The sequence below is a fragment of the Mesocricetus auratus genome, unplaced genomic scaffold, assembly GCF_017639785.1.
Source record: "Mesocricetus auratus isolate SY011 unplaced genomic scaffold, BCM_Maur_2.0 Super-Scaffold_100008, whole genome shotgun sequence".
Classification (NCBI taxonomy): Eukaryota; Metazoa; Chordata; class Mammalia; order Rodentia; family Cricetidae; genus Mesocricetus; species Mesocricetus auratus.
The window spans coordinates 30163442-30189668 of record NW_024429192.1 but is presented as its reverse complement, the minus strand read 5'-3'; the positions used below and the strand labels follow the sequence as shown (position 1 = coordinate 30189668).

General features: G+C 34.1%; 1 protein-coding gene across 3 annotated transcripts in view; it reads right to left on the bottom strand.

Annotated features, from left to right (window-relative positions):
- The window catches only part of Epha3 (EPH receptor A3), a 302047-nt gene that overhangs the window by 152605 nt on the left and 123215 nt on the right, over nt 1-26227 (bottom strand). The window lies entirely within an intron of this gene.

Genomic DNA, 26227 nt, shown 5'->3' with positions numbered 1-26227 from the left:
CTCTTCCTGACAGCTTGATTTCCCACCTGGAAGATCCAAGCGTCTCTGGCTTCAACCACCTACAGGGCAGAGACCTGATTTCCACACTCCTGTGGCAAAATGCAGGCTGCCACCATGCCACTGAGGTCCAGCAAACACGATACCGTGTCTGAATAGTGTTCCAATATGCGTGGGATTAAGAATAAATCTTTTAAAATGAAAAGTAAAGCAGGAAATATATATAACATACTACCCTTTGGGGTAAAGCCCATTCAAAGGGAAAGCATTTTGACTCTATTTTAAAGGACTGCTGGGGAATTATACATGTTTTTGGAACGGCATCTTGTAAAAAGTATAAACCCATCATAAAGCTTGTAAAAGCAAAGCTCGTTGTCAAAATCTAAAATATATTTGAGACAAACCTCCTGAACCTTTTCAGAAAAGCAGCTGTAGCCAGCCTCCTGGCTGTGGTATGAGAAGTAAGAGTTAAACAGCCCATTGGAACTATATTCACCATCCAGGGAGGGTCCAATAGAGATTCATTGTGTAAAAGATTCTTTGAAAGGAAAAAAAGAGAAAGAAATATGCTTTAAATCATATTAGCTAATGCACTGGGAATTTTTATAAAAACGAAAATGAATAGTCTGCGGAATAAAGGCTTAGGAAATTTTAGAGTAAAAGCCACAGAACACTAGGGCATCATATTTTGACAACAAATAGGCTACACACTGCAATCATTCTTCCCATTAGAAATGGGTGGTTTCAAGTTTGTAAAAAGTATAAAAATGGATGCAGTGTGTGCCGTTCTGTATCCATATCTAGGAATGAAGAAATAAATTGCATAGTTTATCAAAACTCAGATTTTGTTGTAGAAATCTATCTTTCTGTTATTCTCTAGACTGCGATGCTAATTTAGATTTTTAAAAACTGAACGTAACTAATCAATTGATCAGTTATGCAGATTGAATAATAGTTGAAGAAATGAAATAACCATTGCATTTTGAGCTCAGGCACATTGGAAAGCTTGAAGACTCATCTCATTCGACTAATTCCATTATGGTAAGGTGTCAAACATTGCTGCTCCTTTAGATATACATGCAATTATTTCACTTAAAACTCTGAAGTATGATGTGTTAATACATTCTTATTAGAAATAGGAGTTTGGAGGCATGTATTATAAAAAAAATCCAGCTATTTTTAGAGAAACCATGTACTTTTTTTGAGACTTTTTTTCTGATGGGCTATTCATTAGATGCAAAGTTGGCAATGCAGTGTCAAACAGGAAAACAATTTAGCCCGTGAAGTTTCGGTGTTTCCTAGTACATTTGCCTTTTTTCCAGAGGTGGTTGATCTGACAGGCAATGGTGTTTCATATGTGTGCAAGGGATCCTCAGCTCCATATGATGACATCCTTAAAAAGCACATACTTGCTGAAAAGTGTTCAATTGATACATAAAACCTTGAAAGCATAAAGGTTGCTGTGATATATTTAGGCTAATAGTGCAGCTGGATAGCTTCAAAATGGACTGACTTTCAGTTATCCTCTTTAATACATAATGTGTCCTTTAGAGCTGTAGGGAAAATGCATCATTTCCTGCATTCTGTGGGAACCTGGGCTTCCTGAGAGGCCGATTCAGATTAGAATCATAAATCTTTCTCTGAAGTACAGAGCTTGCTAAGAATTGCTTTCTCGTTCAATCAAACCCAATAACACATGTTTTCCTACAAATAACATATAAGGAAAACAGAAACACTATTATCAGTTGTGCATACTCTTGACTCCTGTGTTCTTAATTTTTACACACATTTTAAAATCAACGTATTAAAGGTAAAATAAAGCAAATTTTCTTGCAATACTGTATTATCAGAATTTTTCTTACGAACACAGTGGAAAATTTCTGCTCACATACAGTCATCCATTTAAGTATTCCACCTTAGTCAGTCAAAATGTACCCAGTTCAAGTATTTGCTACTATAATTTAAGCACTCAGAGTCTATGGATGCACTACAGTGTTCTACTCTGGGAAAGGGGATAGAAAAAGGTTTTTTTCGTTGTTTACATGCTCTTCAAAAACAATGAAGGCTTTAAGAATGGCATATTGTCCCACTGATGAATTAGTCACAACAGGCTCTGGAGTAGAACACATGTGGAAGGTTTATGAGCATTTTCACACCTATTTTAGAAATGTAAGTGAAACCGTTTTAGAACTTCTGAGTTTGCAGACTTATGGACACTCTGAATTTTGCCTGTGCTTCCTTTATTTCTTGTTGCAAGACCTACTTGCCCTGAGAGTTCCAGTTCAGACAATTTCTACCACCCTCCTGTGCTTTTCTCCTGAGCTATGAATGTTAGATAACTCATGTCTTCTCTTGCACAGTCACACAATCTTTTTTTTTTTTTTTTTTGGTTTTTCGCGACAGGATTTCTGTGTATTGTTTTAGGGGCTGTCCTGGAAATCCCTCTGTAGACCAGGCTGGCCTCGAACTCACAGAGATCTGCCTGCCTCTGCCTCCCGAGTGCTGGGATTAAAGGCGTGCATCACCAACATTCAGCTTCACACGATCATTTTCATGGGGCGGGGGGAGACTTGCTGAAATCATTTTTAGCGTGTTTTTCAGAACCTTTAGCATAACATTCATAAAATTTTGCTGAATGAAATACTTAAAAATGCGAAGTTGTTAAATGCACAAAGTGTTATTTTATCATGTCACCTGGCCAACTAGGAAAAACCTGAAGACTTTAACATGGTCCTGAGAAAATTTGACAATGGGGAAAAACTTGATGCAAGTGATCACATTTGTAAACGAGTTAAGACTTTGTATTTTGAAAACCATCTTCACTTATTTTTTTTCTCATTTGAGCCTCATGCATCTAAGAGTGACAATAATCATTATACCCATATTTTTCCATATTTTATACATGGAAGATTCTGTTAGTGTTACAATAAGTCCACGCTTTCCCATGGCTCACACTGAAGATGTAGAGAGTTACCCTCCAAAGGAAAATCATGAGCATGCTTAATGTTAGGGAAGAGCACGGGGCAGGTCCACATTCTCCCTTCTTCTCTGCTGGTATCTTGAATTCTGGCTGTCAGTGATTGTAGGCACTCCAGGAGTGCCTAGAATTTATCTTGCTCTTTGGGATCTTTCTGATGGAAGAGTCAATAATACAAAGTTTGTTTTGACTCACATAACACAGATATAAAAGAAAATGTATAGACTGGAGACACAATTTTAACTGAATTGCTTACTATTTGACCTTGAAAAAGGCATAACTTCTCCAGCCTTGAGTTTACTGTTAGTAAGACTCTGTAGATATTAATGTCCTTGTGATAAGATGTCAAGAGAGCCGAAATATAATGTAAATGTGAAGTTATAGATGTACACGAGGCTGCAACATAGTTGCATGAAATCTGATTGACACATGCGAAGATGGAGGCTAAAATTATAATTCATTTGACCTTCTTCCTAGCTTTAAGTGTCTTAAAAATATTATATGTTCTTATTGGTCTCTATTATTTTTAAATAATCTTAGTCTATCTAACACTAGCTATTACTGTAAGTCCTTGTTCACTCTTCAAAACTGCAAGCAATGCTGTCAGACGGAGATACCAGGAAGACATTTAAATAGCTACATAAAAAGGATGGCAATAGCAATTATATAGATTATAACCACCAAATGAGCAACTTCATGTCACAATTTAGATTCTGTTAAACATGCATTATCTATTCTCTACTTCACAGACCATTGGTTTTCTAACTAGCATATTCTATATGATCTTATGTTCTTTATTCAGTAAAATCTCAGATTTAAGTACAAAATCTTACTTAGACAAAGAGTTTGATGATTCCATTGAAATAAATTGATCTTATTTTTCCATCCCCTAAATTTGCCTGTGTATTGTAGAAAAATAATTAACTCCACCAGCAAACACCTGAGTATCTGAAATAGTCATAAGCTACTATGTAATACTCAAAGAAAACTAGCTTTTAGAATACCTTTCGATAAAGATGGATGATTTTTCTTCTCAAAGTTTTAAGAGGAAAATAAAGTTTAAAACATATTAGATTTCTATGAAATGCAGTCTTATAATCTCAGTGCACTAAGCCCACTGAGGCAGCAGTACTGAATTCTAGGTCAGTCTGGATCTAATTATGAAACCTTGTCTCAAAAAACATGAAAAATAAAAGAAATATACACTTGAAAAGATTCATAGGAAGGAGCAATCTTATTAGCTGAGATACAGATGGACACAAATACACAGGATATTATGAAGCTGACTTATTCTTGTGGATTCTGTATTTGGAAGCTTTTCTAACTAAAAGTCAATAACTCATATGGCTTCCACTTGCTGACTTGTGTCACACACATTTGGAGCTGCCATCAACGAACCAAATTTTACTTCTTTCAAGTCTCCTCAGCAGCTGTCTATTTAATACAACATTACTTATATTTTGTGAAAGTTTAGTGATATCATTGTATAACATGGCTCCAAAATTTACAGCTGAAATGTCAGATATTGCTCTTAAATGAAAAACAAAAACAAAAACAAAAATTCTTTTAGAGTATACGTGTTAGAAACATCACTGCTTGGGAGGATTAAAGAGAGATTGGACAAGGTTAAGTTACACTTAGTTGGCAGTGGGTTTCTGCTCTGTTACTGCGCAGAAGGGTATCTGCAGATATTAAGAATCTACTCGATATTTCAAAAGAATGTGAGGACTTTTGGATGCTTTCATCATGGAGAAATGGTCTATTTTTTAGGAAAGCAGATATGTTTAACCTAATTTAAGCATTATGGACAAACGCCAAAGTATTTGTGTTCAGTGTAATGAGAAATTTTAATGTAATTTAAATTGTATTTGGGCATCTTGTTTCTTTGGTAGTGATTTTTAACATGAGTTATAGTATAGCTTCCCATTTAGGAATCATATTTTTATTTCAAAAGGTGTTTTGAACAGCAAAATGCAGGAACCATTCATATACCAATTGGCATGAAATCTTTATTATTATTTTAAGTTTAAATTTAGATTAGAAACAAGGTTGCTTCACAAGTCAGTTCCAGATCCCTCTCCCTTTCCCTCCCCTCCTCCATGCCCTCTCCCCAATCCTCCCATTATCCCCTCATTAAATCTTAACAATCTGGCTGCCTAAAAAAGACCTGAACAATGACATTTCAATATGACTAGCAGAAATTTCACAAGTGCCTCACCCCTAAATGAAAAGCTTCAGGCAATCAATGACTGTTGAGAGAGGAAGAACATATACATTCTACTAAACAGACTCAGTGTTTATTTATTCATGTATGCGTGTGTGCGCGCACGCGTGTGTGTGTGTGTGTGTGTGTGTGTGTATTTAGCAATAATGGTAGAGAAAAAGGACTTTGAATTTGACATAGAATGTAGATGATGAGAGAGTCTACAGGTAGGTGTGTAATGATAAAGAATGCATACATAGGATGTGAAAAACAGAATATCTAATCTAACAAAAAACGTGACCAGTGTCTGGATGAACTTCAACATATTACATATGTGAATTGTTTTATATAAAGTAATTGCCAGAAATAATGGTCATAGACTGTCTGTTAAAACTAAGTCTTTTTAAGTTCTACGTAGTTGTTGATATTCTAGTTTTCAGTCAGGTAGTAAATGGTTGTAACTTTTGCACTGATGAAAAGATTTCTTCTAAATTATAGCAATAGATAGTGATATTTTTTGATGGGAATGAACAAGAAGAAGATATATATGGCTCTGTTAGTAGAACATCTCATCTAAATATGAATAGCAATAGGTAAACCTTAGAACTGTTCAGCTAAGAGGAAAGTACACTGAGTAAATATGACTCCTTCTAGGGTTCTGTCACTTTTCCAAAACTCATTTGAACCTTGGTTTGGTATTTATAAGATTGGTATCTTCATTTTACAAGTAAACAGAGAGGCTTCAAAAGACAAAGTAATAACTTTAAAAGAACATGGTTAGAGATGGAGGAGTTGGAATAAAGAAACAAATCTGTTGGCTCACAGTAATTACAAACATTAAGAAATTACTTGGAAACTTATCCAACCATGAAACCAAGTATTTTTGATCTATAAATGACTAGCTGGATAAATAAAATAGCCACTTCTTTTGCTGAATGCACAACCAGACTATGGTTTTATAAAGAATAATAAAGTCAGAATTTATTTCAAGCCAGAGACGTGGATGTTTTAGAACTTAGAACTTTTATACTGACCATCAGAGAACATTAATTCTATAAAGTACCTTCCAGATTTGCATGTTTACTTAAAAACCTCTTTGTGATTCCAAGTTGTAAAAAGTTAGTGCATTCCCTAAAGGATATTCCAACTTCCAAGTATCCCATGGTTACCTTTACGCATGAAGCCTTTTGAATAACATGAAATTGGACAAAGAGTAAAGCAATGCATACAAAATAGATCTGATAAGCAATCCATGTCACATTAGACAAAATGGCTCTAAGATATTTGATGTGTGACTCTCACATACAACTAGACACATGATAAAGATTAATTTTCTTAACATTGCGTTCTGTACAATTGGAAACCTGGAATGGTGTGTGGCTCCCTGTTACTTTTAAAACTTTGGTTTTAACTTATGGTCCCAAGTACAGGTTCCAGGATCTACTGCATATTAGGTAAGCACTCTTTTACATATTTCTCATTTATTTTAGCAGCCACTAATGGAAATTCCTTGATATTTTCAATCAGGAACATTGAGAGACACTGTTTTATTTGTAAAAGTGAACCACAGATTAAAGATCATTATATTTCATATGGTCTATAAAAATAGCCACAGATATGAAGTATATTAGTTAAACCAAATGACTTATTAAATATTTTTTTACATTTTTACTGAAGTCACACAGTTTTATTTCTAAAGGTAGTACATGAAGTTGTTAATACTAAGTACAACAAGACTCACTCAGCAGCCTTCACTTTCCTTTTATTATTTCTAACAGTGTATCTTTTTTCTGGGTATTTATTTTGGCTGTTCCTTCATTTTTCCTTCCTCATCTCTCCCTATATCACTTTCTTTCTGTTCTTTCCTTTCAACATGGTGCAGTCAATTATAAGCTATCAAGATAAATGTAGGAACATGGAAGAAGATAAAACACAATACAGTTTGTTTTTACTATGTTACCAGATGACTATAAATTCAGAAATCTCAAGCATTTTCTAAATAACCACATTAATGAACACTGAAGACAAGGTAAGGCTAATCTCACCCACAGCTCTTGAATCCTTTAAGTGAAGTCCAGCTTTGTAGCATTCACCATTAAAATATCAAAAATATCAAAATATCAAAAAGACATTTTCCATGAAAATCATTTATGCCTGATACAAAGAATAGCTCTTTCCCTAGATGCCTGTAGAATGCTATATGGTGCTTTAATTTCTAGCTATGCCTCTCATTCTTTATATGTTTACTAATGACCATTTGGAGACATCAAAGGCAGCAGAATGAGTTAATATAACTTTCTCACTATTATTGGACTTAAATTTGTCCTAAAAACAAGAAAGAAATCACAGGGTTGTTTTTTTTTTTTGCTTCAGTACTCAAACAAAACATGTAACAATGTAAACAAATAAGTTATAAGAATAACATATATGTATACTACAAAATATAGAGAAATGGTAACACTCATTCCATATTACTTTTTATACTTGATAAATTTGGGGAAATATTATTGCTATACTGAAATATTATAGTGCATGAGATTTTTTTTACCTTTCAAGTAACATATAATTTTTGTGAAAAACAGGTAAACTAGTATGTAAAATTTTTTTCAGAAATTGTATTTGAAAGTTGACAAAAATCTTAAAGAACTGTTAAGCAATTATAATTTGGTCACTAATATATATAGTTTTATTCACTTAACCTAACAGAAACGATCTTAGCAAGAGAAGTAGACATGTTTTATTGCACTGAATTTGTTACGAAAGTTTATAATTTAACACATTATTTAATGTCTTCTTGAGGAACTAAGACAGACAGGATGATCACATTGATTAGAGATCCAGAGATGTTAGTTGTGAGAACAGGTGGACCATAAGTTGCTCTGAAACAGACAGACAGAAATGAGTAGGCACAGGGAAAAATCTTGTCAACTGAAAGATGGAGAGGGTTTTCTAAGGATAAGATATTAGGTAAACCTATAACCTAATCTTGTATAAGTAAAAAAAAACTAGTACTGATAATTATGGATAATATTACCATTTACAGCGATAATAATAGTATTTCAGTTACTGACCACTTGACTGCTGACAGCATCAGAATACTAGAATCCAATAAATCAATGAATTTCCTCCTAATAGCACCGTCAATGAGTTTCTATTAACTGGCAGTCATGCCCCAGAATCTAGTCTACACCCTCGAAAATGTCAGTTACTTTAAATCATACACTTGGTTTACAAGATCTGATGACTCCAAACTGGGGAACGTATTCTTAGAATCGATGTTCTACATCAGTGGTGCAGAGGCAGGCCAGATGACAGGGAAAAAAGAAACCACACAGTAACTGAAGACTGTTGCCACAGCAAAGCTTCAGGACATTGTGACAGCAGTTTGGTTGTCATTTGATGATAAGTAAGATCACTCTAAACTGGAACCAATATGCCCCACCAAGGTGGTCTCTAACCATCCTCTCTCTCCTTCATCATTATAATGACATCTCTGTATCATTAGCTGTAAAAGACTGGCTGTTGCCATATGTGTTGATGCATGATGTATCTGAAAACTTGGCAAGAGTGCTTGAAAGCAGAAATAAATGCTATCCTCATTTTACTTCATTTTTCATCCTCCCCTTCATTATCATGACCATATAATATATTTCCTGAAACCCTAGCAGCTGACCCTCACTTTGAGCAGTGGAATTCCCACTTTCTCTGTGAAATAAAACCTTTCTTTCAGGTCCTTATTTAGTCCCACAGAAGCCATTTTCTGATGGCATAAGCTCCTGAGCCAGTGAATATAAGTCTGTCTGTCTCACTCTTTGTGCCTTCTAGGATCTCCTATTCCTTGTCAATAACAGAAGTTGTTAGATTGTAGCATAAGAAGATCATACGTTAGAACCTGGCAGAATGGCCAAGATAAAAAACTATGATGACAGTTTAATCTGGGGAGGATGTGGAGAAAGGGAAGAATCCTCCATTGCTGGTGAGGGTGCAAACTTGTACAGTCATTTTGGAAATCAATATGGCAGCTTCTAAGAAAATTGGGAATCAACCTACCCCAAGGCCCAGCAATTCCACTTTTGGGCAAAAACCAAAAGGTTGCACACTCACACCACAAAGAAACTTGCTCAACTATGTGCATAGCAGAATTATTCATAATTGTCAGAACCTGAAATCAACCTCGATGCCTCTCAACTAAAGAATGGATAAGAAAAATGTGGTACATTTACACAATAGAATACTATTTAGTGGTAAAAATATATAGTGACATATTGAAATTTACAGGCAAATGGACAGATCTAAAAAAGGTCATCCTGAGTGAGGTAACCCAGACCTAGAAAGACAAATATAATATATACCCACTCATAAGTGGATAATAGACATAAAGGAAAGTACCACCAGCCTGCAGGCCACAACATCAGCGAACCTAGGTAACAAAGAGGACCTTAAGAGAGAAATGCATGGATCTGCCTAGGAAAGGGAAAAAGACAAGATCTCCTGAGTAATTTTGGAATGTGGCAGGTAAGAGGAAAGGTGGAAGAGGAGAACGGAGGAGGGAAAAGGAGTAAGGGAAGTGTACAACACAATAAAAATATAAAACTAGAAAAAAGTAAACATACCTCCTGGCCATATGTTATGAATGTCTCAGTCAGTAGAAGGTGACGCCCAAGCATATGCAACTCTGATGTGTATCCATATGACACCAGTGAAACAAATGCTCCAAATTACTGCTCTACAGCAACTTCCATGTTTGTATCATATGGATTCTCTGTGCCTCTGCCTTTGCTTGTAAAATGTGTGAAATAAACTTTCTTTATGATATTGCCTTGAGGAATAAATAGCACTGTGACAGGCACTTAATACTGTGTCTAGCATATGATAAATTAAATACTTGAGATATTTTTTTATTATTGGGTCTGGTAGACTCACAAAAGTATTCCTCTAATTACAATATGATGTTTACAACAGCAGGAAACTAGACCAACATCCCATAAGCCCATGTTAATCTTAAAAATTCTAGTGCCCACGGGTTTCTCCTATAACATTGTATGAGGAAAACAGCCTTACTTTGACCTCACCTGGACTTTATTTTTTCTTTTTTTTTAACATGTGCAAAAGCAAAGCTGTATCATTTACCACAACATGGAAGGCTAAAAAAACTTGTAAAATTATTTAATAGCACTTTGTGAAAATAATGGAGTTTATAAAAGCTAATCATAAATTTCACCTTTCTCAAAGAACATTGTAAATTTCTAATACACTGGATGATTTACCGCTATAGCTAAAGTGCTAAAAAGTATTGAAAGATTTTTTTATGAAAAATCAGCTGTTATGCTGTCTCCTTTAATGCATCATAGAAATAGCTTACAATGGTGTAATCATCTGCAATGTAGAAAGTACATTCAATTTCTTCATTTTTAAACAAAATAATTATATAATAAAAACAGGAAAAAACAGATAAACCACACATATGAAGAGATAAGAAATGGAAAATAGGAAATGTGAAAGTTAGAAACAAGATTTTTCTTTAAATAGTCATTTGGTGAATTTGGTTGAAAATTAATGTGAAAGTGTCTATCACAGAGAACTTCAAGTCAATTAAAATTAGCAGTGGAACTTGGATATAGCATAATGGTACCAACATGTTCTAGAAGAAAATGTTATTCTATCAGTTTATTTGCTGTTCTGTTGTTGAACTTCAATCAGAATCATCTAAGAATGTGCAGACAACCTAGGATAGTTTAAAATCATTCCTGGCCTCTATTTGTTCCCAAATGTTTATATTTTCAGGTTTTTTGTTTTTTTACATGTTTGTTTACTTTATACATTACAACCAAGTTCAGATAGAGTTCATGGTCTATGTAGGAAAATCCTGTTTCAAAATAAATGAACAAAAACAGAGTCAAGATCAGGCTGGCAAAACCCACAGAGGCAGCTGACCTAAACAAGGGGGAACACATGGACCCCAGACTGATAACTGAGGGCCCAGCATGGGACTGATCCAGACATCATCCCACTGAACCTGGGTTACAGAGAGGAGGCCTTGGCAATCAATGGAACCTTAGAGAGTAGAGAAGTATTTATTCCTGGCATACAGACTCTGGGAATGCATACCATGTGGAGGGATGCTCTCTCAGCCTGGACACATGGGGAAGAACCTAGGCCCTTGCTGGGATGATGTGACAGACTCTGAAAATCCCTCATGGAAGCCCTTGCCCTCCCTGGGGAGCAGAGTAGGGATGGAGTGGAGGGTGAGGAGCTTGGAGGATTGGGGGGTGAAGGAGGAAGGGAGGGAGAGGGAACTGAAAATGACATGCAGTAAAAGTTAAATAAAAAATATGGAAAAAGAAAAAAAACACAGAAAATTGCAACAAAAACAAACAAATGAACACTGATGGGCAATTGAGACTAGCTTTTCCATATTAATCTCTGATCAATTAACCAATTGCATTTCCCTACCAGACTCTCTTTAATCCATCTCCTCCAACATGAAGGTATTTCAGTTTTTTTAAATCTTTAGCTTTCTCTTTTTACAGGCTAGCTCTGATTTGTTAAATGTCAGTCAGAAGGGGCCAAAGCATCCCTTTCTTAATGAGAATAGGACACTAGACTAAATAAATCAAGTTTCTTCCTGCCTGCCTGAGAGAGAGTAACATCTAAATTAGCTACAGTGTAAAATAACCAGGGATAATTAATTATATGCCTTGAGACAACATTCATTCACTACCAAGTCAAATATACAGATATCATTTTAACATAGCATACAAAGAAAATTATAAGGACGCTTACCAACTTGAATTTCTTGAAGTTTATATCATGATTTAATGTTTTTTATAATACAGTATTTGAAAAAGTAAGTACCTTATATATTGAACTTATTTTGTTCTCTTTCGACTTCCATTCATTTTTTATCTTTTTAAATTTCTTTTTGTATTAAAAATCATTTAATTTTTCTCCAAGGACATTGCATGTGTGTTGTATACCACCTTATAGTCTCTAAGGAGAAAACAGACCCACAGAGATTTCAGGAAACATTAAAAATGTAATTTTTTAAATAAGACACTATTTCATAACTTTCTTGTAGACCATTGACTTTTCTAAACCATAGTTACATCATTTTAAAATGGATAAATCTCTGTTTCTGAAGAAAATGTGTAAAAACACACAAAGTGGGTATCAAAATAGTAATTTGCATTTGATGAATAATACAATTTTCATTATTTTTAGTTTTAATTTACCACTTCTTACTTTTGAGTTCATTTCTTTTCAATTAATGTTTTTGCATATAATGATTTTATTTGTACCCAGACCAGTAATGATATAAAATCATAAAGATAAAAGAAGTTAAATGTAAATACAAAGAAATTATTAAATTTATGCACAGTGATCAACATGCTATTTGATAAATATTATATTGTTAGTGTTTTAAGCATATTAATATATTATTTACAAACATTTGGAAGCAAAAAACGTAAATACATTCAGTCAAAACCAAGTTCACTGATTCATATATTATACTGTACTTGAACATGAATTCTCAATTTAATTTTGATATTCCTAAAATACAAAGCAGAAAGAATATTTATAAAACAGTTTATAGCAATGGAAATTCATGTGCTTTGGAATACATAATAATATTGAAACAAATGCTGAAAATGAGAACAATTTTAATAGGGAGTAGAGGAGAGATAAAAGTCCTCAAGAAGAAAGTGGAGTGCAGCTGACCAGTTCCCTGTGAACTGGTGAGTTTTAACTCCAATTGGTAAGGGGACTCCTGTGGGCTTAGACGATTAAACATGGACACAGAGGATTATTCTTAAACTCTGAAACACTACAAGATTCATCTGCTGGAGTTGGATTGCTTAAGAGAAACAATCCCTTTCTTCCTTCTATTTTCTAAGAGAATGGGCTTGTCTTACCTTATGCCTGTCCCAGTGTGGCATGTAGAAGGAAAATAATTGATTTACTGAAGTCAAGACTTAGAGATAAAGAGAAATTTTCCCAAAATCTCAGCTGTATATGAACTAGATCATAAGCTACTTGACTATTTTGGTTGATATTATATAGAATAATACTTCAGACATAGGGCTGGTACAGAAATGGGTTATCTGCTGACACCATTTGCAAGTGGTATATGTAATAATTTGGGGGGCAAAAAAATAAAAAAATGAATTTGGGGGCATAAAACAAACTTTGATTAGGCTAAAAAATATTCCCTTAAGTCATATCTAAATGTAACTTTAAAATGTAACTTTATTTGATTATAATGTTTCCCGGTATTACTAGTTTAGGTAATATCTTATCAGTTTAGCTAGGCTTTTAATCACCTAATGATAGGTGTACTTATAACTTGGTCATGCCAGTTAGTGCACACTAGGAAGAAGGGACACCAAAGAATGAAAGTACACCTCTTATTCCAGAAGTCAAGAAACTAAGGAGTGCCAGCAACCACAGACAGTTACAAAGAGGCAGTGAAAGCATATTCAGTGGTTCCAGATGAAGCTTGGATTGCTTATACTTTGATTTTAAGCATCTAGGCTACAAAACACAGGGAAGTTGTGTAGTAATTTCTTAGTATCCCTGGGAAATTAATACTGTGTGTTATCTCAATGCATTGGTATATTGTGGGTGCAGTTAGAGTAGACACTGTTACAGGTATTGTAAAGAGTTAGAACTCTATTCCATAATTAATATGAACCAGATGAATGTAAATTTGAAAGACATTTCTCAGGTTAGGTATAATGATTGAGCCTTTCCAATACAAAACTGTGATTTTTGCATGACACATATTCAAAGTGTTATCATTTAGCATATTTAATAAAGTAAAAAGGTCACATAACATCATTGGAGATTTTATTGTGCTATAACTAATGTGCATGTTCATCTATATGTGTTGGTTCCTGTATGTTTGATAAAGACAATATATTTTTCTAATGGATTATTTGAATACACAGAACAACAAATACAATACTCTGGAGATATGAGTGAGCCATTGTCTGATATACGTCACTACTTTTTATTTACATAATTATTTTTATGAAGAGTTTACCATTTCATTATAAGGAAATTAGTGTTTTACAAAAAACCTATTTATTTATAAAGCACTTGAGTATACACCATATATGAGCCTCATGGCCATTGCCAGGCTGCATTGGGAAACCAGAGAGAAGATTAATCAACAGGAAAATAGATATAGTTTAAAAAATACACTTAGAATAATAACATGTACACATCGGATAGCCATTGGGAAGAATAACAAAGAATGTATTATCACTTCAAGGCTCAGAGATAAACATTCTGCAGATTTTTTAACTGAAAGATTAAGTATTAAATGGTAGTCAACACACAAATAATAAAGCAAGAAGTTGGTATTTTGATAAAACAGAACATTCTATGGGTAGAAAGACAGTGTATCAATGAACCACATTTTTAAATGTGCCAAGAAAAGATTGTATATGAATGTTAAAGTTACTCTAAAACTGTAAAAAATGAAATAGCCCTTGGCAGTATTTCAATTTTCACAAAGAATATCCTTGTACTATCTTTAGGGCCATGTCTGAAAGCAAACACTGTAGCCTGCTTGCCTTGCCATTTCTCCTTTCAGCAGTAAAGTTTGCTGAAAATTAAATGCCCCAAGAATAGGAAGCTCACCATCACAGTAGTATCCTTTATTGGAATGTAACTGTACAGAAGAAGCACATAGAGAATGAGGCCAGCGGGACACCGTAGCAGCTGCAAGGCATTGGGCAATAGTAAGAAAGCCTCAAAGGCAGAGGGGGGCTGGGGATGGGCTAAGGCTTCAGCCTGGAAACAGTGGGAAGCATCAGCCTTTCACGAAGGACCCTGCAATGGCACAGGTGGAGATTGTGACAGTGTGTGATGGGAAAAGGCAAAGGAAGAAGAAATATCATGTCCTGCCAACAGTGCCTACAGCCTTAAGCTGAAGAACAATGCCTGCTTATTTATCTTCTTCCTTTCAGAGCTCAGTCATAAACACAGAAAAGTCTTTTGCACAGCAAAGAAAAAAACAGCTGACAAATGTAAAGCTCAGCCCTGCACTGGAAAAACAAATCACATAGGCAAACTGCTTATGTGACCAAATATAATATCCAAAATACACAAAAATCTGCTATGACTTTCAAAAAGAATGTTCAATCAAAGAGGCAAAGCATTTGAATAATACATATCACTGAAAATATAAAAATATGCAAGATATGTGAAATGTTATATATTAAAATCACATTGAGCTATTACTTCACAGCTATTATGATGACTATTATCAAACAAACAGATAACAGTTTTAGTGAGTATGCAGAGAAAAGTAAATCCTAAATACACTGTTAGTAAGAATTTAGTACAATAAGTATAGCAATTATGGGAAAGCTTGTAGGGGGTCCTAAATTTTTAAAAAATGTTATTGCATGATAGAATATTATTCAACCTTAATAACAGAAGATCTGAGCAGTTACCTCAATACATATGAACCTCCAGGCATTGAATTATACAAAATAATTACATGAGAAAATATTAATTTATCTCAGTCTTATGTGCAACAGAGATAAATAACAAAATATTTCCTGCCATGGTGAACCTCGGGAGAAACTAAAATGGTTAAAGCCGTTGAAGTAGAAAATATTAAAGTCCACTGTATATTACATTGACTTAAAAATAAGAGCTTCCTGCACGGAATCACTGAGAAAATGTTAGAATGAAGACCTGAGAGAATAGCATAAGATTTGAGAAACAGCAAGATTGATAAAGATGAAGGATAAGATGAAGGAGGAAGTCTGAGAGCAATAAGGGGGAAGAGAACCTGGGGAGATCTTGCATAGGCAGGGGTGGGATTTTAAAAAATGCATCTCTAAGTAGATTTGCTCATAGAATATATGACTAAAACTTTCCCATATACCTATGATTTGCCTTTCATATTACGTAACCACAGCAACTAATAAGGCAAAGTGTAAATGGAAGATTTCTGTCCTACCTGGTCCCAACGCCCTTCAGTCACAAATAAATACACTGAGGCTTATATTAAATTGTTTGACTGATGGTGCAGGCTTCTTATTGGCAATCTCTCTCCTAATTATTAAAATTTTCTCTTAATCTATGTATCTCTACATGGTCTTGGCTGACCAGAGAATGCCCAGGCATCCTACCTTCCCAGGGGCTACATAGCATCTCCCTTGCAAGCCCCCTCTCTGCCTTCTTCTCAGCATTCTCCTAGTCTGGTAAACTCACCTATACCTCCTGCTTTGCTACTGGCCAATCAGCATTTAGTCATAAACCAATAAGAAAGACACATACAGAAGGACATCTCCCTTCGGCAAAGAACTTGGTTTCACTATAATGAAATATAGCAGATTACAAGAAATTAGAGACATTTAAATTCCAAGAGATTTTTCGATGTGTTTCTCATTGTTACTACTCACATAAAATTGTTTGAGATTTATATCAGGTAAAGAATAATTAAATTTTACCACAATCAGTCCAGGATTCTGTGTTCTCTAAAAGCATCTCCCTTTACTGTCACACTTACCACATCCCTAACCCCTGATGAGTACCCAAAACAAATGCTAACATGGACTTTATCATTTAGTTGGGGCTCCTTGAGAGCGTTTTAAATAACTGAATGGCAGGACTTCAAATTTACAGATGTATTATTATATATTATATACTAAGTGTGATTATATAAAATATAATAGAGTTTATTATACCTACTCATTACATGAATTTCACAGTGTATTATGTAATTAATTCTATAGTTATGTATATGTGTGTAAACATTTTTGGACATTGTATGTTAAAAGGTAAAGGTAAATGTTTATGTGACATGGGGATGTTTTTCAGCAAAAGAGCACCTGTTTACCATTATCTAGGATGTAAGTTCAATTTTTAGTATTAAAAAAATTCAAATATATAGTGTTGAAATGAAAATTTGAATATATTTTTATGTATGCGTGTGAATACACATACCTCCACTTAGTAGCCTTTATGACCTTTACTTTGTATTAACACAAATGGAGTCTCTAAATGTGGCTTTTCCTCTGTATGAATTATCTGAATATAATATCCATGCCTCGTGACAGTTTCAACTACTGCATGCCCCATTAAGGACTAAGTCATAATTTTTGTGAGTACATGATCACAACTAAACAATTCAAGATGAACACTATCTTATCTGATATATGTAGCACTAATTTTTTTCTCTTCAAATACTCTGTAAAGATTTTATAATCAAGAAATTAATCAGTATCACAGATAACACTTGGCTATTTCGTATCATCTAGAAAAATGTCTTTGTTTTTCTCAGTTTTTCTCTATTTTGGGATATTGAAAATTCCAGAAAATCAATACATTGTATGTCCTAAAATACAGATGGATTTGCCTGATATTTTTATTATTTGATTGGCTGGGCTGCTTTGTTTTTGCTGTTGTTTGTGTAAATGTGAAATCGGAGATTTGCAAATGTTCTCATCTTTTTTCTGTTGCTGTGATAAACATTGTGTCTAAAGCAATCTACAGAGTAAAGAGTTATTTTATCTGTTATATTCCAGTCTATCACCAAAGAAAATCACATCAGGAACAGAACCATAGAGGAACACTCATTTCTGTTTCTGTCATTGGCTCATTCTCCACTACCTTCTTATGATGCCCAGCCCACTTTCCTAGAGATGTTACTAACCACAGTGAGCTGGGCCCTCCCACTTCATTAACAAACAAGACAATCTGTCATTTGCATGGTCACAGGCCAATTCGATCTAGACAGCTCATCAACCATTCCCTCTTCCTGGTGGCTCTAAATTGTGCCAACTTGACAATAAAAACCAACTAGTGCAGTGCTCTTTTCAATATTACATCACCAGACATTTAATAGAAGTTTGTCTCATGATTGATGCTAATTTTGACATATTGCGGTTCATCAGATCTAAGCTTCAAGTAATTTATCCTGCTTTTTAATAATCTGCATAGTAACATTTAAAGACCAGTCAATACTTTACCTCAACACTTTGACTAGTTGTTCGTGTAGTTATCATAGTAAATATTGAGAAGGTTCATAGGACATAATAAATAAACCTTTCAACAATACTCTATACAGATGTATTTTCTCCCATGTCATTATCATTCAACTAGATTCTTGAATTTAAAATATAGTTTAGTGTTGATGTTAGCATTACTATTCCTATTTCTTTTCTCATTTTATTGATCATTGCCATTAATTAATATGTAATTTTCTTATGTTAATAGAAAGTTGGCCAACATGGATTCGTTGTAACTTATGTACACTGGCCCTATATCCTGTAATCATTGAATGCTTTCTGACTTTTGAACAATAAAGTACTCTATGATCATCTTCAGGTATGGAACCAACCACTTCTCTGAGAGTTCTAGATTGCTTTAGGAAGGGAATTCTAGGTTGGTCACCATTCAAGAATGGGTCTTCTGAAGAAGTGGTCCTCAGACAGGAAGCAGGTACAGGAGTTGGGAAAAGCCATCATTATATTTTGATATAGATGATTACAAGTCCATGGCATAAGAGCAGTACAAGTCTACATGTTGCAAGTGGTGAGAAGTACTTTATGTTACAAAGGTCATCAGCATCCCTGACTGGATGTTGAGTCTAAGAGAAAGACAAGAAGCAAATGTGCCTCAAGTTCTATGTCTAAACAGCTAGGAATATAAAAGCTGGAAACTTGGAATATAAAATCTTTGATCTATATTGCAGTTTTGTCATAGTTTGAATTAGCATGGCCCCCTATGTTCTTATATTTGAATGCTTAGTCATCAGGGAGTGGCACTATTTGAAAAAATTTTGGAGGTGTGGCCTTGTTTGAAGAAGTGTGTGACTGGGGGATGGGCACTGAGGTTTCAAAAGTCCATGCCAGGCCTACTGTCTCTCACTCTTTTTGATGCATGTGGAACTGGTTGCCTAACTCTCAGCTACTTCTCCAGCACTTATGTGTGCCTGTGTGTCTTCTCGCTTCCCACCATAATGATAATTACAAAACCTTGGAAACTATAATCAAGCCCCAATTAAATGCTTTCTCTTAGAAGAGTTGCCTTGATCTTGTAGTCTCTTCACAGCAATAGAACACTAACTAACACAAGGTTGTATGTCCAGAATGCTTTTCAAGGCATTTGAAATACTTCAGATGTGGTGACACAAAAAACCAAGCAAGACACACATTCAGCTTCTTTCAGTATCATATTTAGCTACCCACCTGGATCAGTGAATTGTAACTACAATAATTTTATATTCATGAATAAGAAAAGCACCATTTAAGACTATTGAGATGGCTCACTGCCTAAAGGCACCTGCAGTGAACCCGGCAATCTTAATTCTATTTCTGGAGTTCACATGGAAGATGGAGAGGACTGACTCCTGTAGTCTTTCTTTGACCTTCACATTTGCAGTGTGCACACATTCACACACTCTACATAAATATATTCTCATAAAGAAGAACTAGAAAAACATCATTGGAGTATGGAAAAGGCTCTTCCATCCACAGAATCTGTATAGTTTATCTCTAAAGTGATGTGGTTACCGTGTGGTTCCTAACTTTTCTCTCTCAGGTTACTATATTTTCCCAATGGAGTCTCATCTAAGAATATACAAACAACACAGAAACATTTGCTATTAAGTTTCTCATCTGGGTCACCACAAGACTCTGGCTTTTAAAGTCATGAAGTGACAAGAAAGCTCTTTAGTTCCCATAGGACTTATCAACAATTTCCTTGGAATGCTAGGTCTGAGAATTTTCTTTAAAGAAGAGTTGGGTAAATATGTTTGGTTAGAGTCAAATACTAAATATCTTTGTTTTTAGAAGTCAAATTGCTTCTGTCACAGATACTACCATTGTGTCTGCAGAAGGAACCTGAAACACGTATTAAAATGAACATATCTGTATTTTAATCAGTTTGCATTTACATAAATGGTTGAAGGAAGAAATTGAACCTGTTTGCTAGCTATTTAAGGATATTCCTCATTAAGCAGAACATTTTAAAGCTGACATCAAATTATTATGGCCTTGATAACAGGAGATCAAAGTTGAAGCCAGAATGTAAATTATGTTTTAGTTTCTTTTATATAGCAAAACATATATAAATACATGTACCATCAGTGTCTTAAGGAAATTAATTTCCAAAGTATCTGCCACATATAAGAATTTCATAAAAAGTTTTATGCAAAAATTCTATATGAAGATATTGTGTTCTTTGGACAAGCTATAATCAAACTTCTAAGGGTAGATCATAACTATTTCCCTATCATTTGTATGATTAGTATTTGAAGAATTGAATCAAATAATTTTTTGTGGGAAACAATTATCAACATAAAGTATGAAATAAGACAGGGAAATTTCCTTTCTCCATTAAAATACTTCCATCCAAGAACAAACTATTTCCCTTATAGAAAACTATAGCCTACTAAAATTATGATTGATATTTAAGATATGGATCACTATAAGATGAACTTTGTCAGTTCAAATATGAAACTTCGTGATAATGTTAAACATCAAAAACCTCAAGTTTTCCTGGTCATGAGTAATTGAGCGGTAAGAATAAATGGGGTATTGACACTTTAGAAATTACCCTTAGCATATTAAATACTATCAGAATGTAGATATGGAAAATGATTTGTTTAACTCTTATAGAGTTGAGGCAATAGAAAATGGAACTTAAAATTCATAGCAAAGAATTGTACAATTTACTAGAAATATAATTGTAAGTAATCATTTTATGTCATCTAATCTTGCTTAGAGTAAATGCAAAAACACTAAAGTTGAAATGATGAAAATGGAAAAATAAAATAATTAATAACAAAACTATGGTATAGGTGTTCTCTGTTTTTCCAGTATGTAGGAAAATGATATCAGGTACACATTATTATAGACTATCATTTTTCATCTAAGTTAGGACAAATCCAAAATTAACTTCCAAAATAGTGAAAAAGCATTATCAAATGCCTAAATTGCATGCCTTTAAAATTGCATGTCTTTAAAATGACATTGCAACATTTTTATTCTGAAACATTACCTATTTATAATTCTTAAGCAAGTATCTCTTGCGTGTGTGTGTGTGTGTGTGTGTGCTTGTGTGTGTGTTTTATTTTAAGGCCAGGTTATAGATTATATCTATATACAGAAGCCAAGAGAATAGTCAATGCCCTAAGACAAAGAAACATTATCAGAACTTGAACATTCCATCTTTAAAAGAATTATAACTTTGATATTGGGGAAAATGCATGGTCTGGGTGTGAATAGCTTGTATCTTTCAATGTCCTAAATCCAATGCTTCAAAGAATATCTCAAGAATTCCACATCTAAATGTTTTATATGTATCGTATCCATCTCATCCACGAAGCTGAGGGACTGATTTTACCCTAGAGGTAAGGTATCACTAGATGTTGAATAAAGAGATAGAATACCACATTTTATAATTTACAGTTACTAACAGGGAGAACTCTTCTCTCCTGTCCTTTAATGTAAGCCTATAACTCCTGTTGGGACCAGATGGATTGTTTGCACAGCTCTTTTAACCATCGCTTCACCTTTCCATTTGTCAATGTATAAATCTTTTTCTGTTGCTTGGAATAACTAACTGACAACCGGCAATGAGGAATGACTAAGTTGGGAACAAAGAAAAGTAAAGTTAGTTTGAAGTAAACCATTTAGAAAAACTAAATCCAATAAATTTTTTTCTAAATATTTTTTAAAATGTTGTATTAAAAAAGATATTATGTATATGCACAAAAATTTATAAATATAGTTATGTGTACACATATATCTAAAGTCTTTTAAAATTTTTCAAACATTTCTGTTTAAGTTCTTATACAATATGTTTTGATTTCTTTTTCCCCTCCTCCAACTGTTTTCAGGCCTTACCCACTTCCCTACCAACCAAACTCCTTGTTCCTTGAGGTTTTTTTTTAATTTTCTATTTAAATTAGAAGCAATCTTATTTTACATCTCAATCCCAGTTCCCTTTCCCTCCCATTGTCCCATGCCCCCCATCAACCCATTGTCCCATGTCCCCCATCCCCTTTCTGCTCCCCAGGGAGGGTGAGACCTTCCATGGGTGAACATCAAAGTCTGTCACATCATTTGGGGAAGGGCCTAGGCCCTCCTCCATGTGTCTAGGCTAAGGGAGTATCCCTCAATTGGGAATAAACTCCTTAAATCCATTCATATTCTAAGGATAAATACCAGAGACCACATAGACTGCCCAGGCCTCCTAGTTCTCTTCTATCTCTCTATGTGTGTCTCTCTGTTTCCTCTGTCTCTCTTTCTTTCTTCTTTCCTTCCATCTGTCTGCCCTTCCTTCCTTCCTTTCTTCTTTCTTTCTTTCTTTCTTTCTTTCTTTCTTTCTTTCTTTCTCTTTCTCCATTTCTCTCTCTCTCTCTGTCTCACACACACACACAGGAACATGCATACACACACACACACACACACACACAAATAATTTAATAATAAATAATAAACTTGCCCTTCCTAGCCATAATATATACTTTTTAAGGTAAGATGAAAATAATTTAATGATATTGAGAAAAATAAGAATGAACAAAAAGTTCAATTTTTCCCAATTGTGTAGTACATTGAAAAATATCCAAAAATGTGTGTATGTTTGTGTGTATGTGTGTGTGAAAGAGTAATTGGTAAGTGGCATATGTTATTTTTTAGCCAACTGTATTTTGCTATCTTGCATCTGTATGCTACTTAGGTATTTTTTCTAAAATAAATAGTGAAAAATATAAAATATTCTCTCTTCTTTTGGAATTTAGTCTAGCAAAATATATGTTTTAATATAGTCCTAGCCAGTTCTGGAATTCAGCATTTCTCAAAGAATGCAATGAAACATTAATTATCATTGTTCTTGGCAAGCATCTGTGGAAATTTGGAAATGGTTTGCAGTATGAGAAATATATGGAAACACATTTACTCCTCAAATATTTCATATTTCTTTTGAAAAGAAATGTTCCTATAACTATGACATGTTTTTCCTGCACAATTTATTATTCCTGAATCAGAGATCTATATAACCTGTGACTGTACTATAATTCATAATTTTCTTAGTCTTAGGCTGTATATACCATAATTAATTTTACCCATGTATGTTCCATTAAATGTCAAACCAAACTAAATATGTCACTTCACAAGAAGTCTTATATGCTGAGATATTAGAAATAATAAAATGCCTCATTATTTTACTACTTAGAATATATACCTGTAATGTTATTAAATTTGTATTTTTTCATCCAAACACTAAAAAAATTTTCTGAAATGAATATGATATATCAATGCACTAACTTCTGTATAAGGCAAATTAGCAAAAATTCCATTCGTTAAAAATAAAGACAACATTTGTATATTAATGTAACATTTACTTCATTACAGGCATGTGATACTTGAATGAGAATGAGCTCAGAATTCAGACTGATTATTGTTTAAATCAAAGTTGTATATCTTTCTGATTTTGCACCTTAGAAATATTAATATCACTGAATTATGATGTCTATCTTCATTAATGAGATTCATATCACCTACTTTTATTGCTGACATATTATGTAAAGCATAGCCAATGCTTAATATTCCTTCATACATCTTAACTGCCTTCCTCATATGTCATTTTCAATGTTTATGTATGATACATTAATTTGACGACTGTGATTGAACCATTTATCACTATTTGTGAGTTGTTACATAAATCACCTTCTTTAAAGAAATAACCATATTGTATTAGAATACTTTTTTAAATTCTGAAGAAAAGTTCTCACGGATTCTGATTCAAGTGTACTTGAGTAGTTTTTTCTTGTTTTTCCTTTATATTTGTTCTGGGAGTTTCTAGATCAAAGAAAAGTCAGTTTGACATGAAGATATCAAAAAAATTGTTTATTGGCTTTACTAGCACGTTTCAGGTACAAAATCATGGTTGTGTTTTTCTAGCTGCTTAAATTCAAGACTGGACCTTTGTGTCATGGGACCAGATAAGCGATTCTCCATCTTATGTTTCTCCTAGTACTTCCATGACAGATAAATTTTAATTTTGTCCTTGGTGAGCTCCATTAAAGAGGTCCCAGAGCTTCTGAGGACAAACATGTTATTCACATCACCAAATAATTATTGAGATGAAATTTCACTTGGCCAGATGAATGATGATGTAGGTGGACCCTTTATGTAAATGTGGTATTAAAGTATGGAAAATGCATGTCAGGAATTCAATAGGATGCCATTCCAAAGAAGAGTTAATGAGTATAAGGTGAACTAATAAACAGTGCTGAGGTAAATTCTAATGTAATTTAAATACCTAGTTTGACAAATGTAGAAATGCCTCTAATTTAGTTTACATTCAGCAGTCCTCTTTATCTACCAATTTTATACCTAATAGTTTTGTCTCCCAGGATTGAAAATAATCAATATAGACAATAAACCCTCACTGAGTAGGTAGAGATGTTCTTTTTTTCTGTTTCCTAGGTCATACAGCAGAACAATTATTTACAAAGTAAATTGTGTCACTATCCTAGGATCTACATATAACCTGTAGATGATTTAAAGTACATGGGAGGATGCACATAAATTATATTTGAATACCGTACCATTAAATTTAAGAGATTTGAGCACTGACAGATTTGGGTATCTGGAAGAATCCTAAAACCAACACCATGAAAATATATAACAAGTGTTTTAGGATACAAAATAATCAAATTGTAAATAAAAGCAGAAAGTGTATGAGACATATCTTAAAGTTCTATGTGACAGTGTGTGTGTGTGTGTGTGTGTGTGTGTGTGTGTGTGTAATGGAAAGGATCAAAGAATTAATATGAAAGTAATGCATACAGAATAGCTTGTTTTAGGAAAAATTGCATCTACTTTTGTATCTGAATTTTGTAGTTTTTTTCTTGCTTCTCATACTCTATCTCCCTTGTACCTGTCAGAATTAACGACAGAAACTGCAGAAAAGTTGATTGTTGTTGGCATTCTTAAAGAAGCATTACAAAATGATGAATAACCAAAGCACTTTCCAAATCACCAACACCAAACAAGCAGATGGGTAATATAAACAATACACAAGAAAATTAAAAACTGCAAATGCCTGTAACTATTTTATGTCCAAGCAATTAACACCAATGTTGCCAATAACCTATAATGTCTACGGTTTTTACTCTATGTACCTCAACAAACTCCATCAATCTAAATGCCATGAAATTCCAAGTTTGTTTGTTATGATTTGAATACACTGTATCTTTTCCAAAATTCATATTAGTATTTAATTGTCAATGTGACAGACTGATAAGTGGTGAGCCTTTAAGAGACTTCAGGGCCGTGGAAAATCCATCTTCATGACGAGATTAAATGTTTCAATTACAGTTGATTTCTTATCATCTAACGATTAACTTACATTTTTCCCTTTGTGGGTGGCTCTCATATGCCTTTCACCACCACAAGGGCCTCACTGCCTGCACCCACTGAACGTTAAACCTTTCAGTTTCCAGAGCCATGAGCCAAAATTGTCTCGTCTCATTAATTTTAGTGTAACAGAAAACAATGGTGGCTTATGTTTTATATTTGGTGTTGTATTTTGATTTGGGTGTTCCATAGTCACTTTCAATTCAGAGACGATCACCACTAAACTATCACTTGACTCACATTGTGTGTAGTGTGTGTGTGTGTGTGTGTGTGTGTGTGTGTGTGTGTGTGTGTGTGAGAGAGAGAGAGAGAGAGAGAGAGAGAGAGATTTTTCTCATCCTCAGGTTTTGTTTGCTTGTTTCCCACTAGCTCTTTCTAAAAAATATTTTTAAAAAGTGTTTATGTATTTTTAAAATATGTATATTACAGGATGAAAAACACAAGAGGGCAAGAACAAAGTCACCCACTCATAAGCAGTTCTGCTTGATGTGCCCTTCTAAGTCCTCCTACTTGCTCTTAAAAGTTAACTTTGTCCTCTCTTTCAACTTCTATTCACTTAGCATAGATGGTGTTTTCTGCAGTCACAGCAGATGATCTTTCTGCTGAGATTACTTCCTTTACTTGTTTTCTGCTTGTTCTTCAACTCCTAAGAATGGA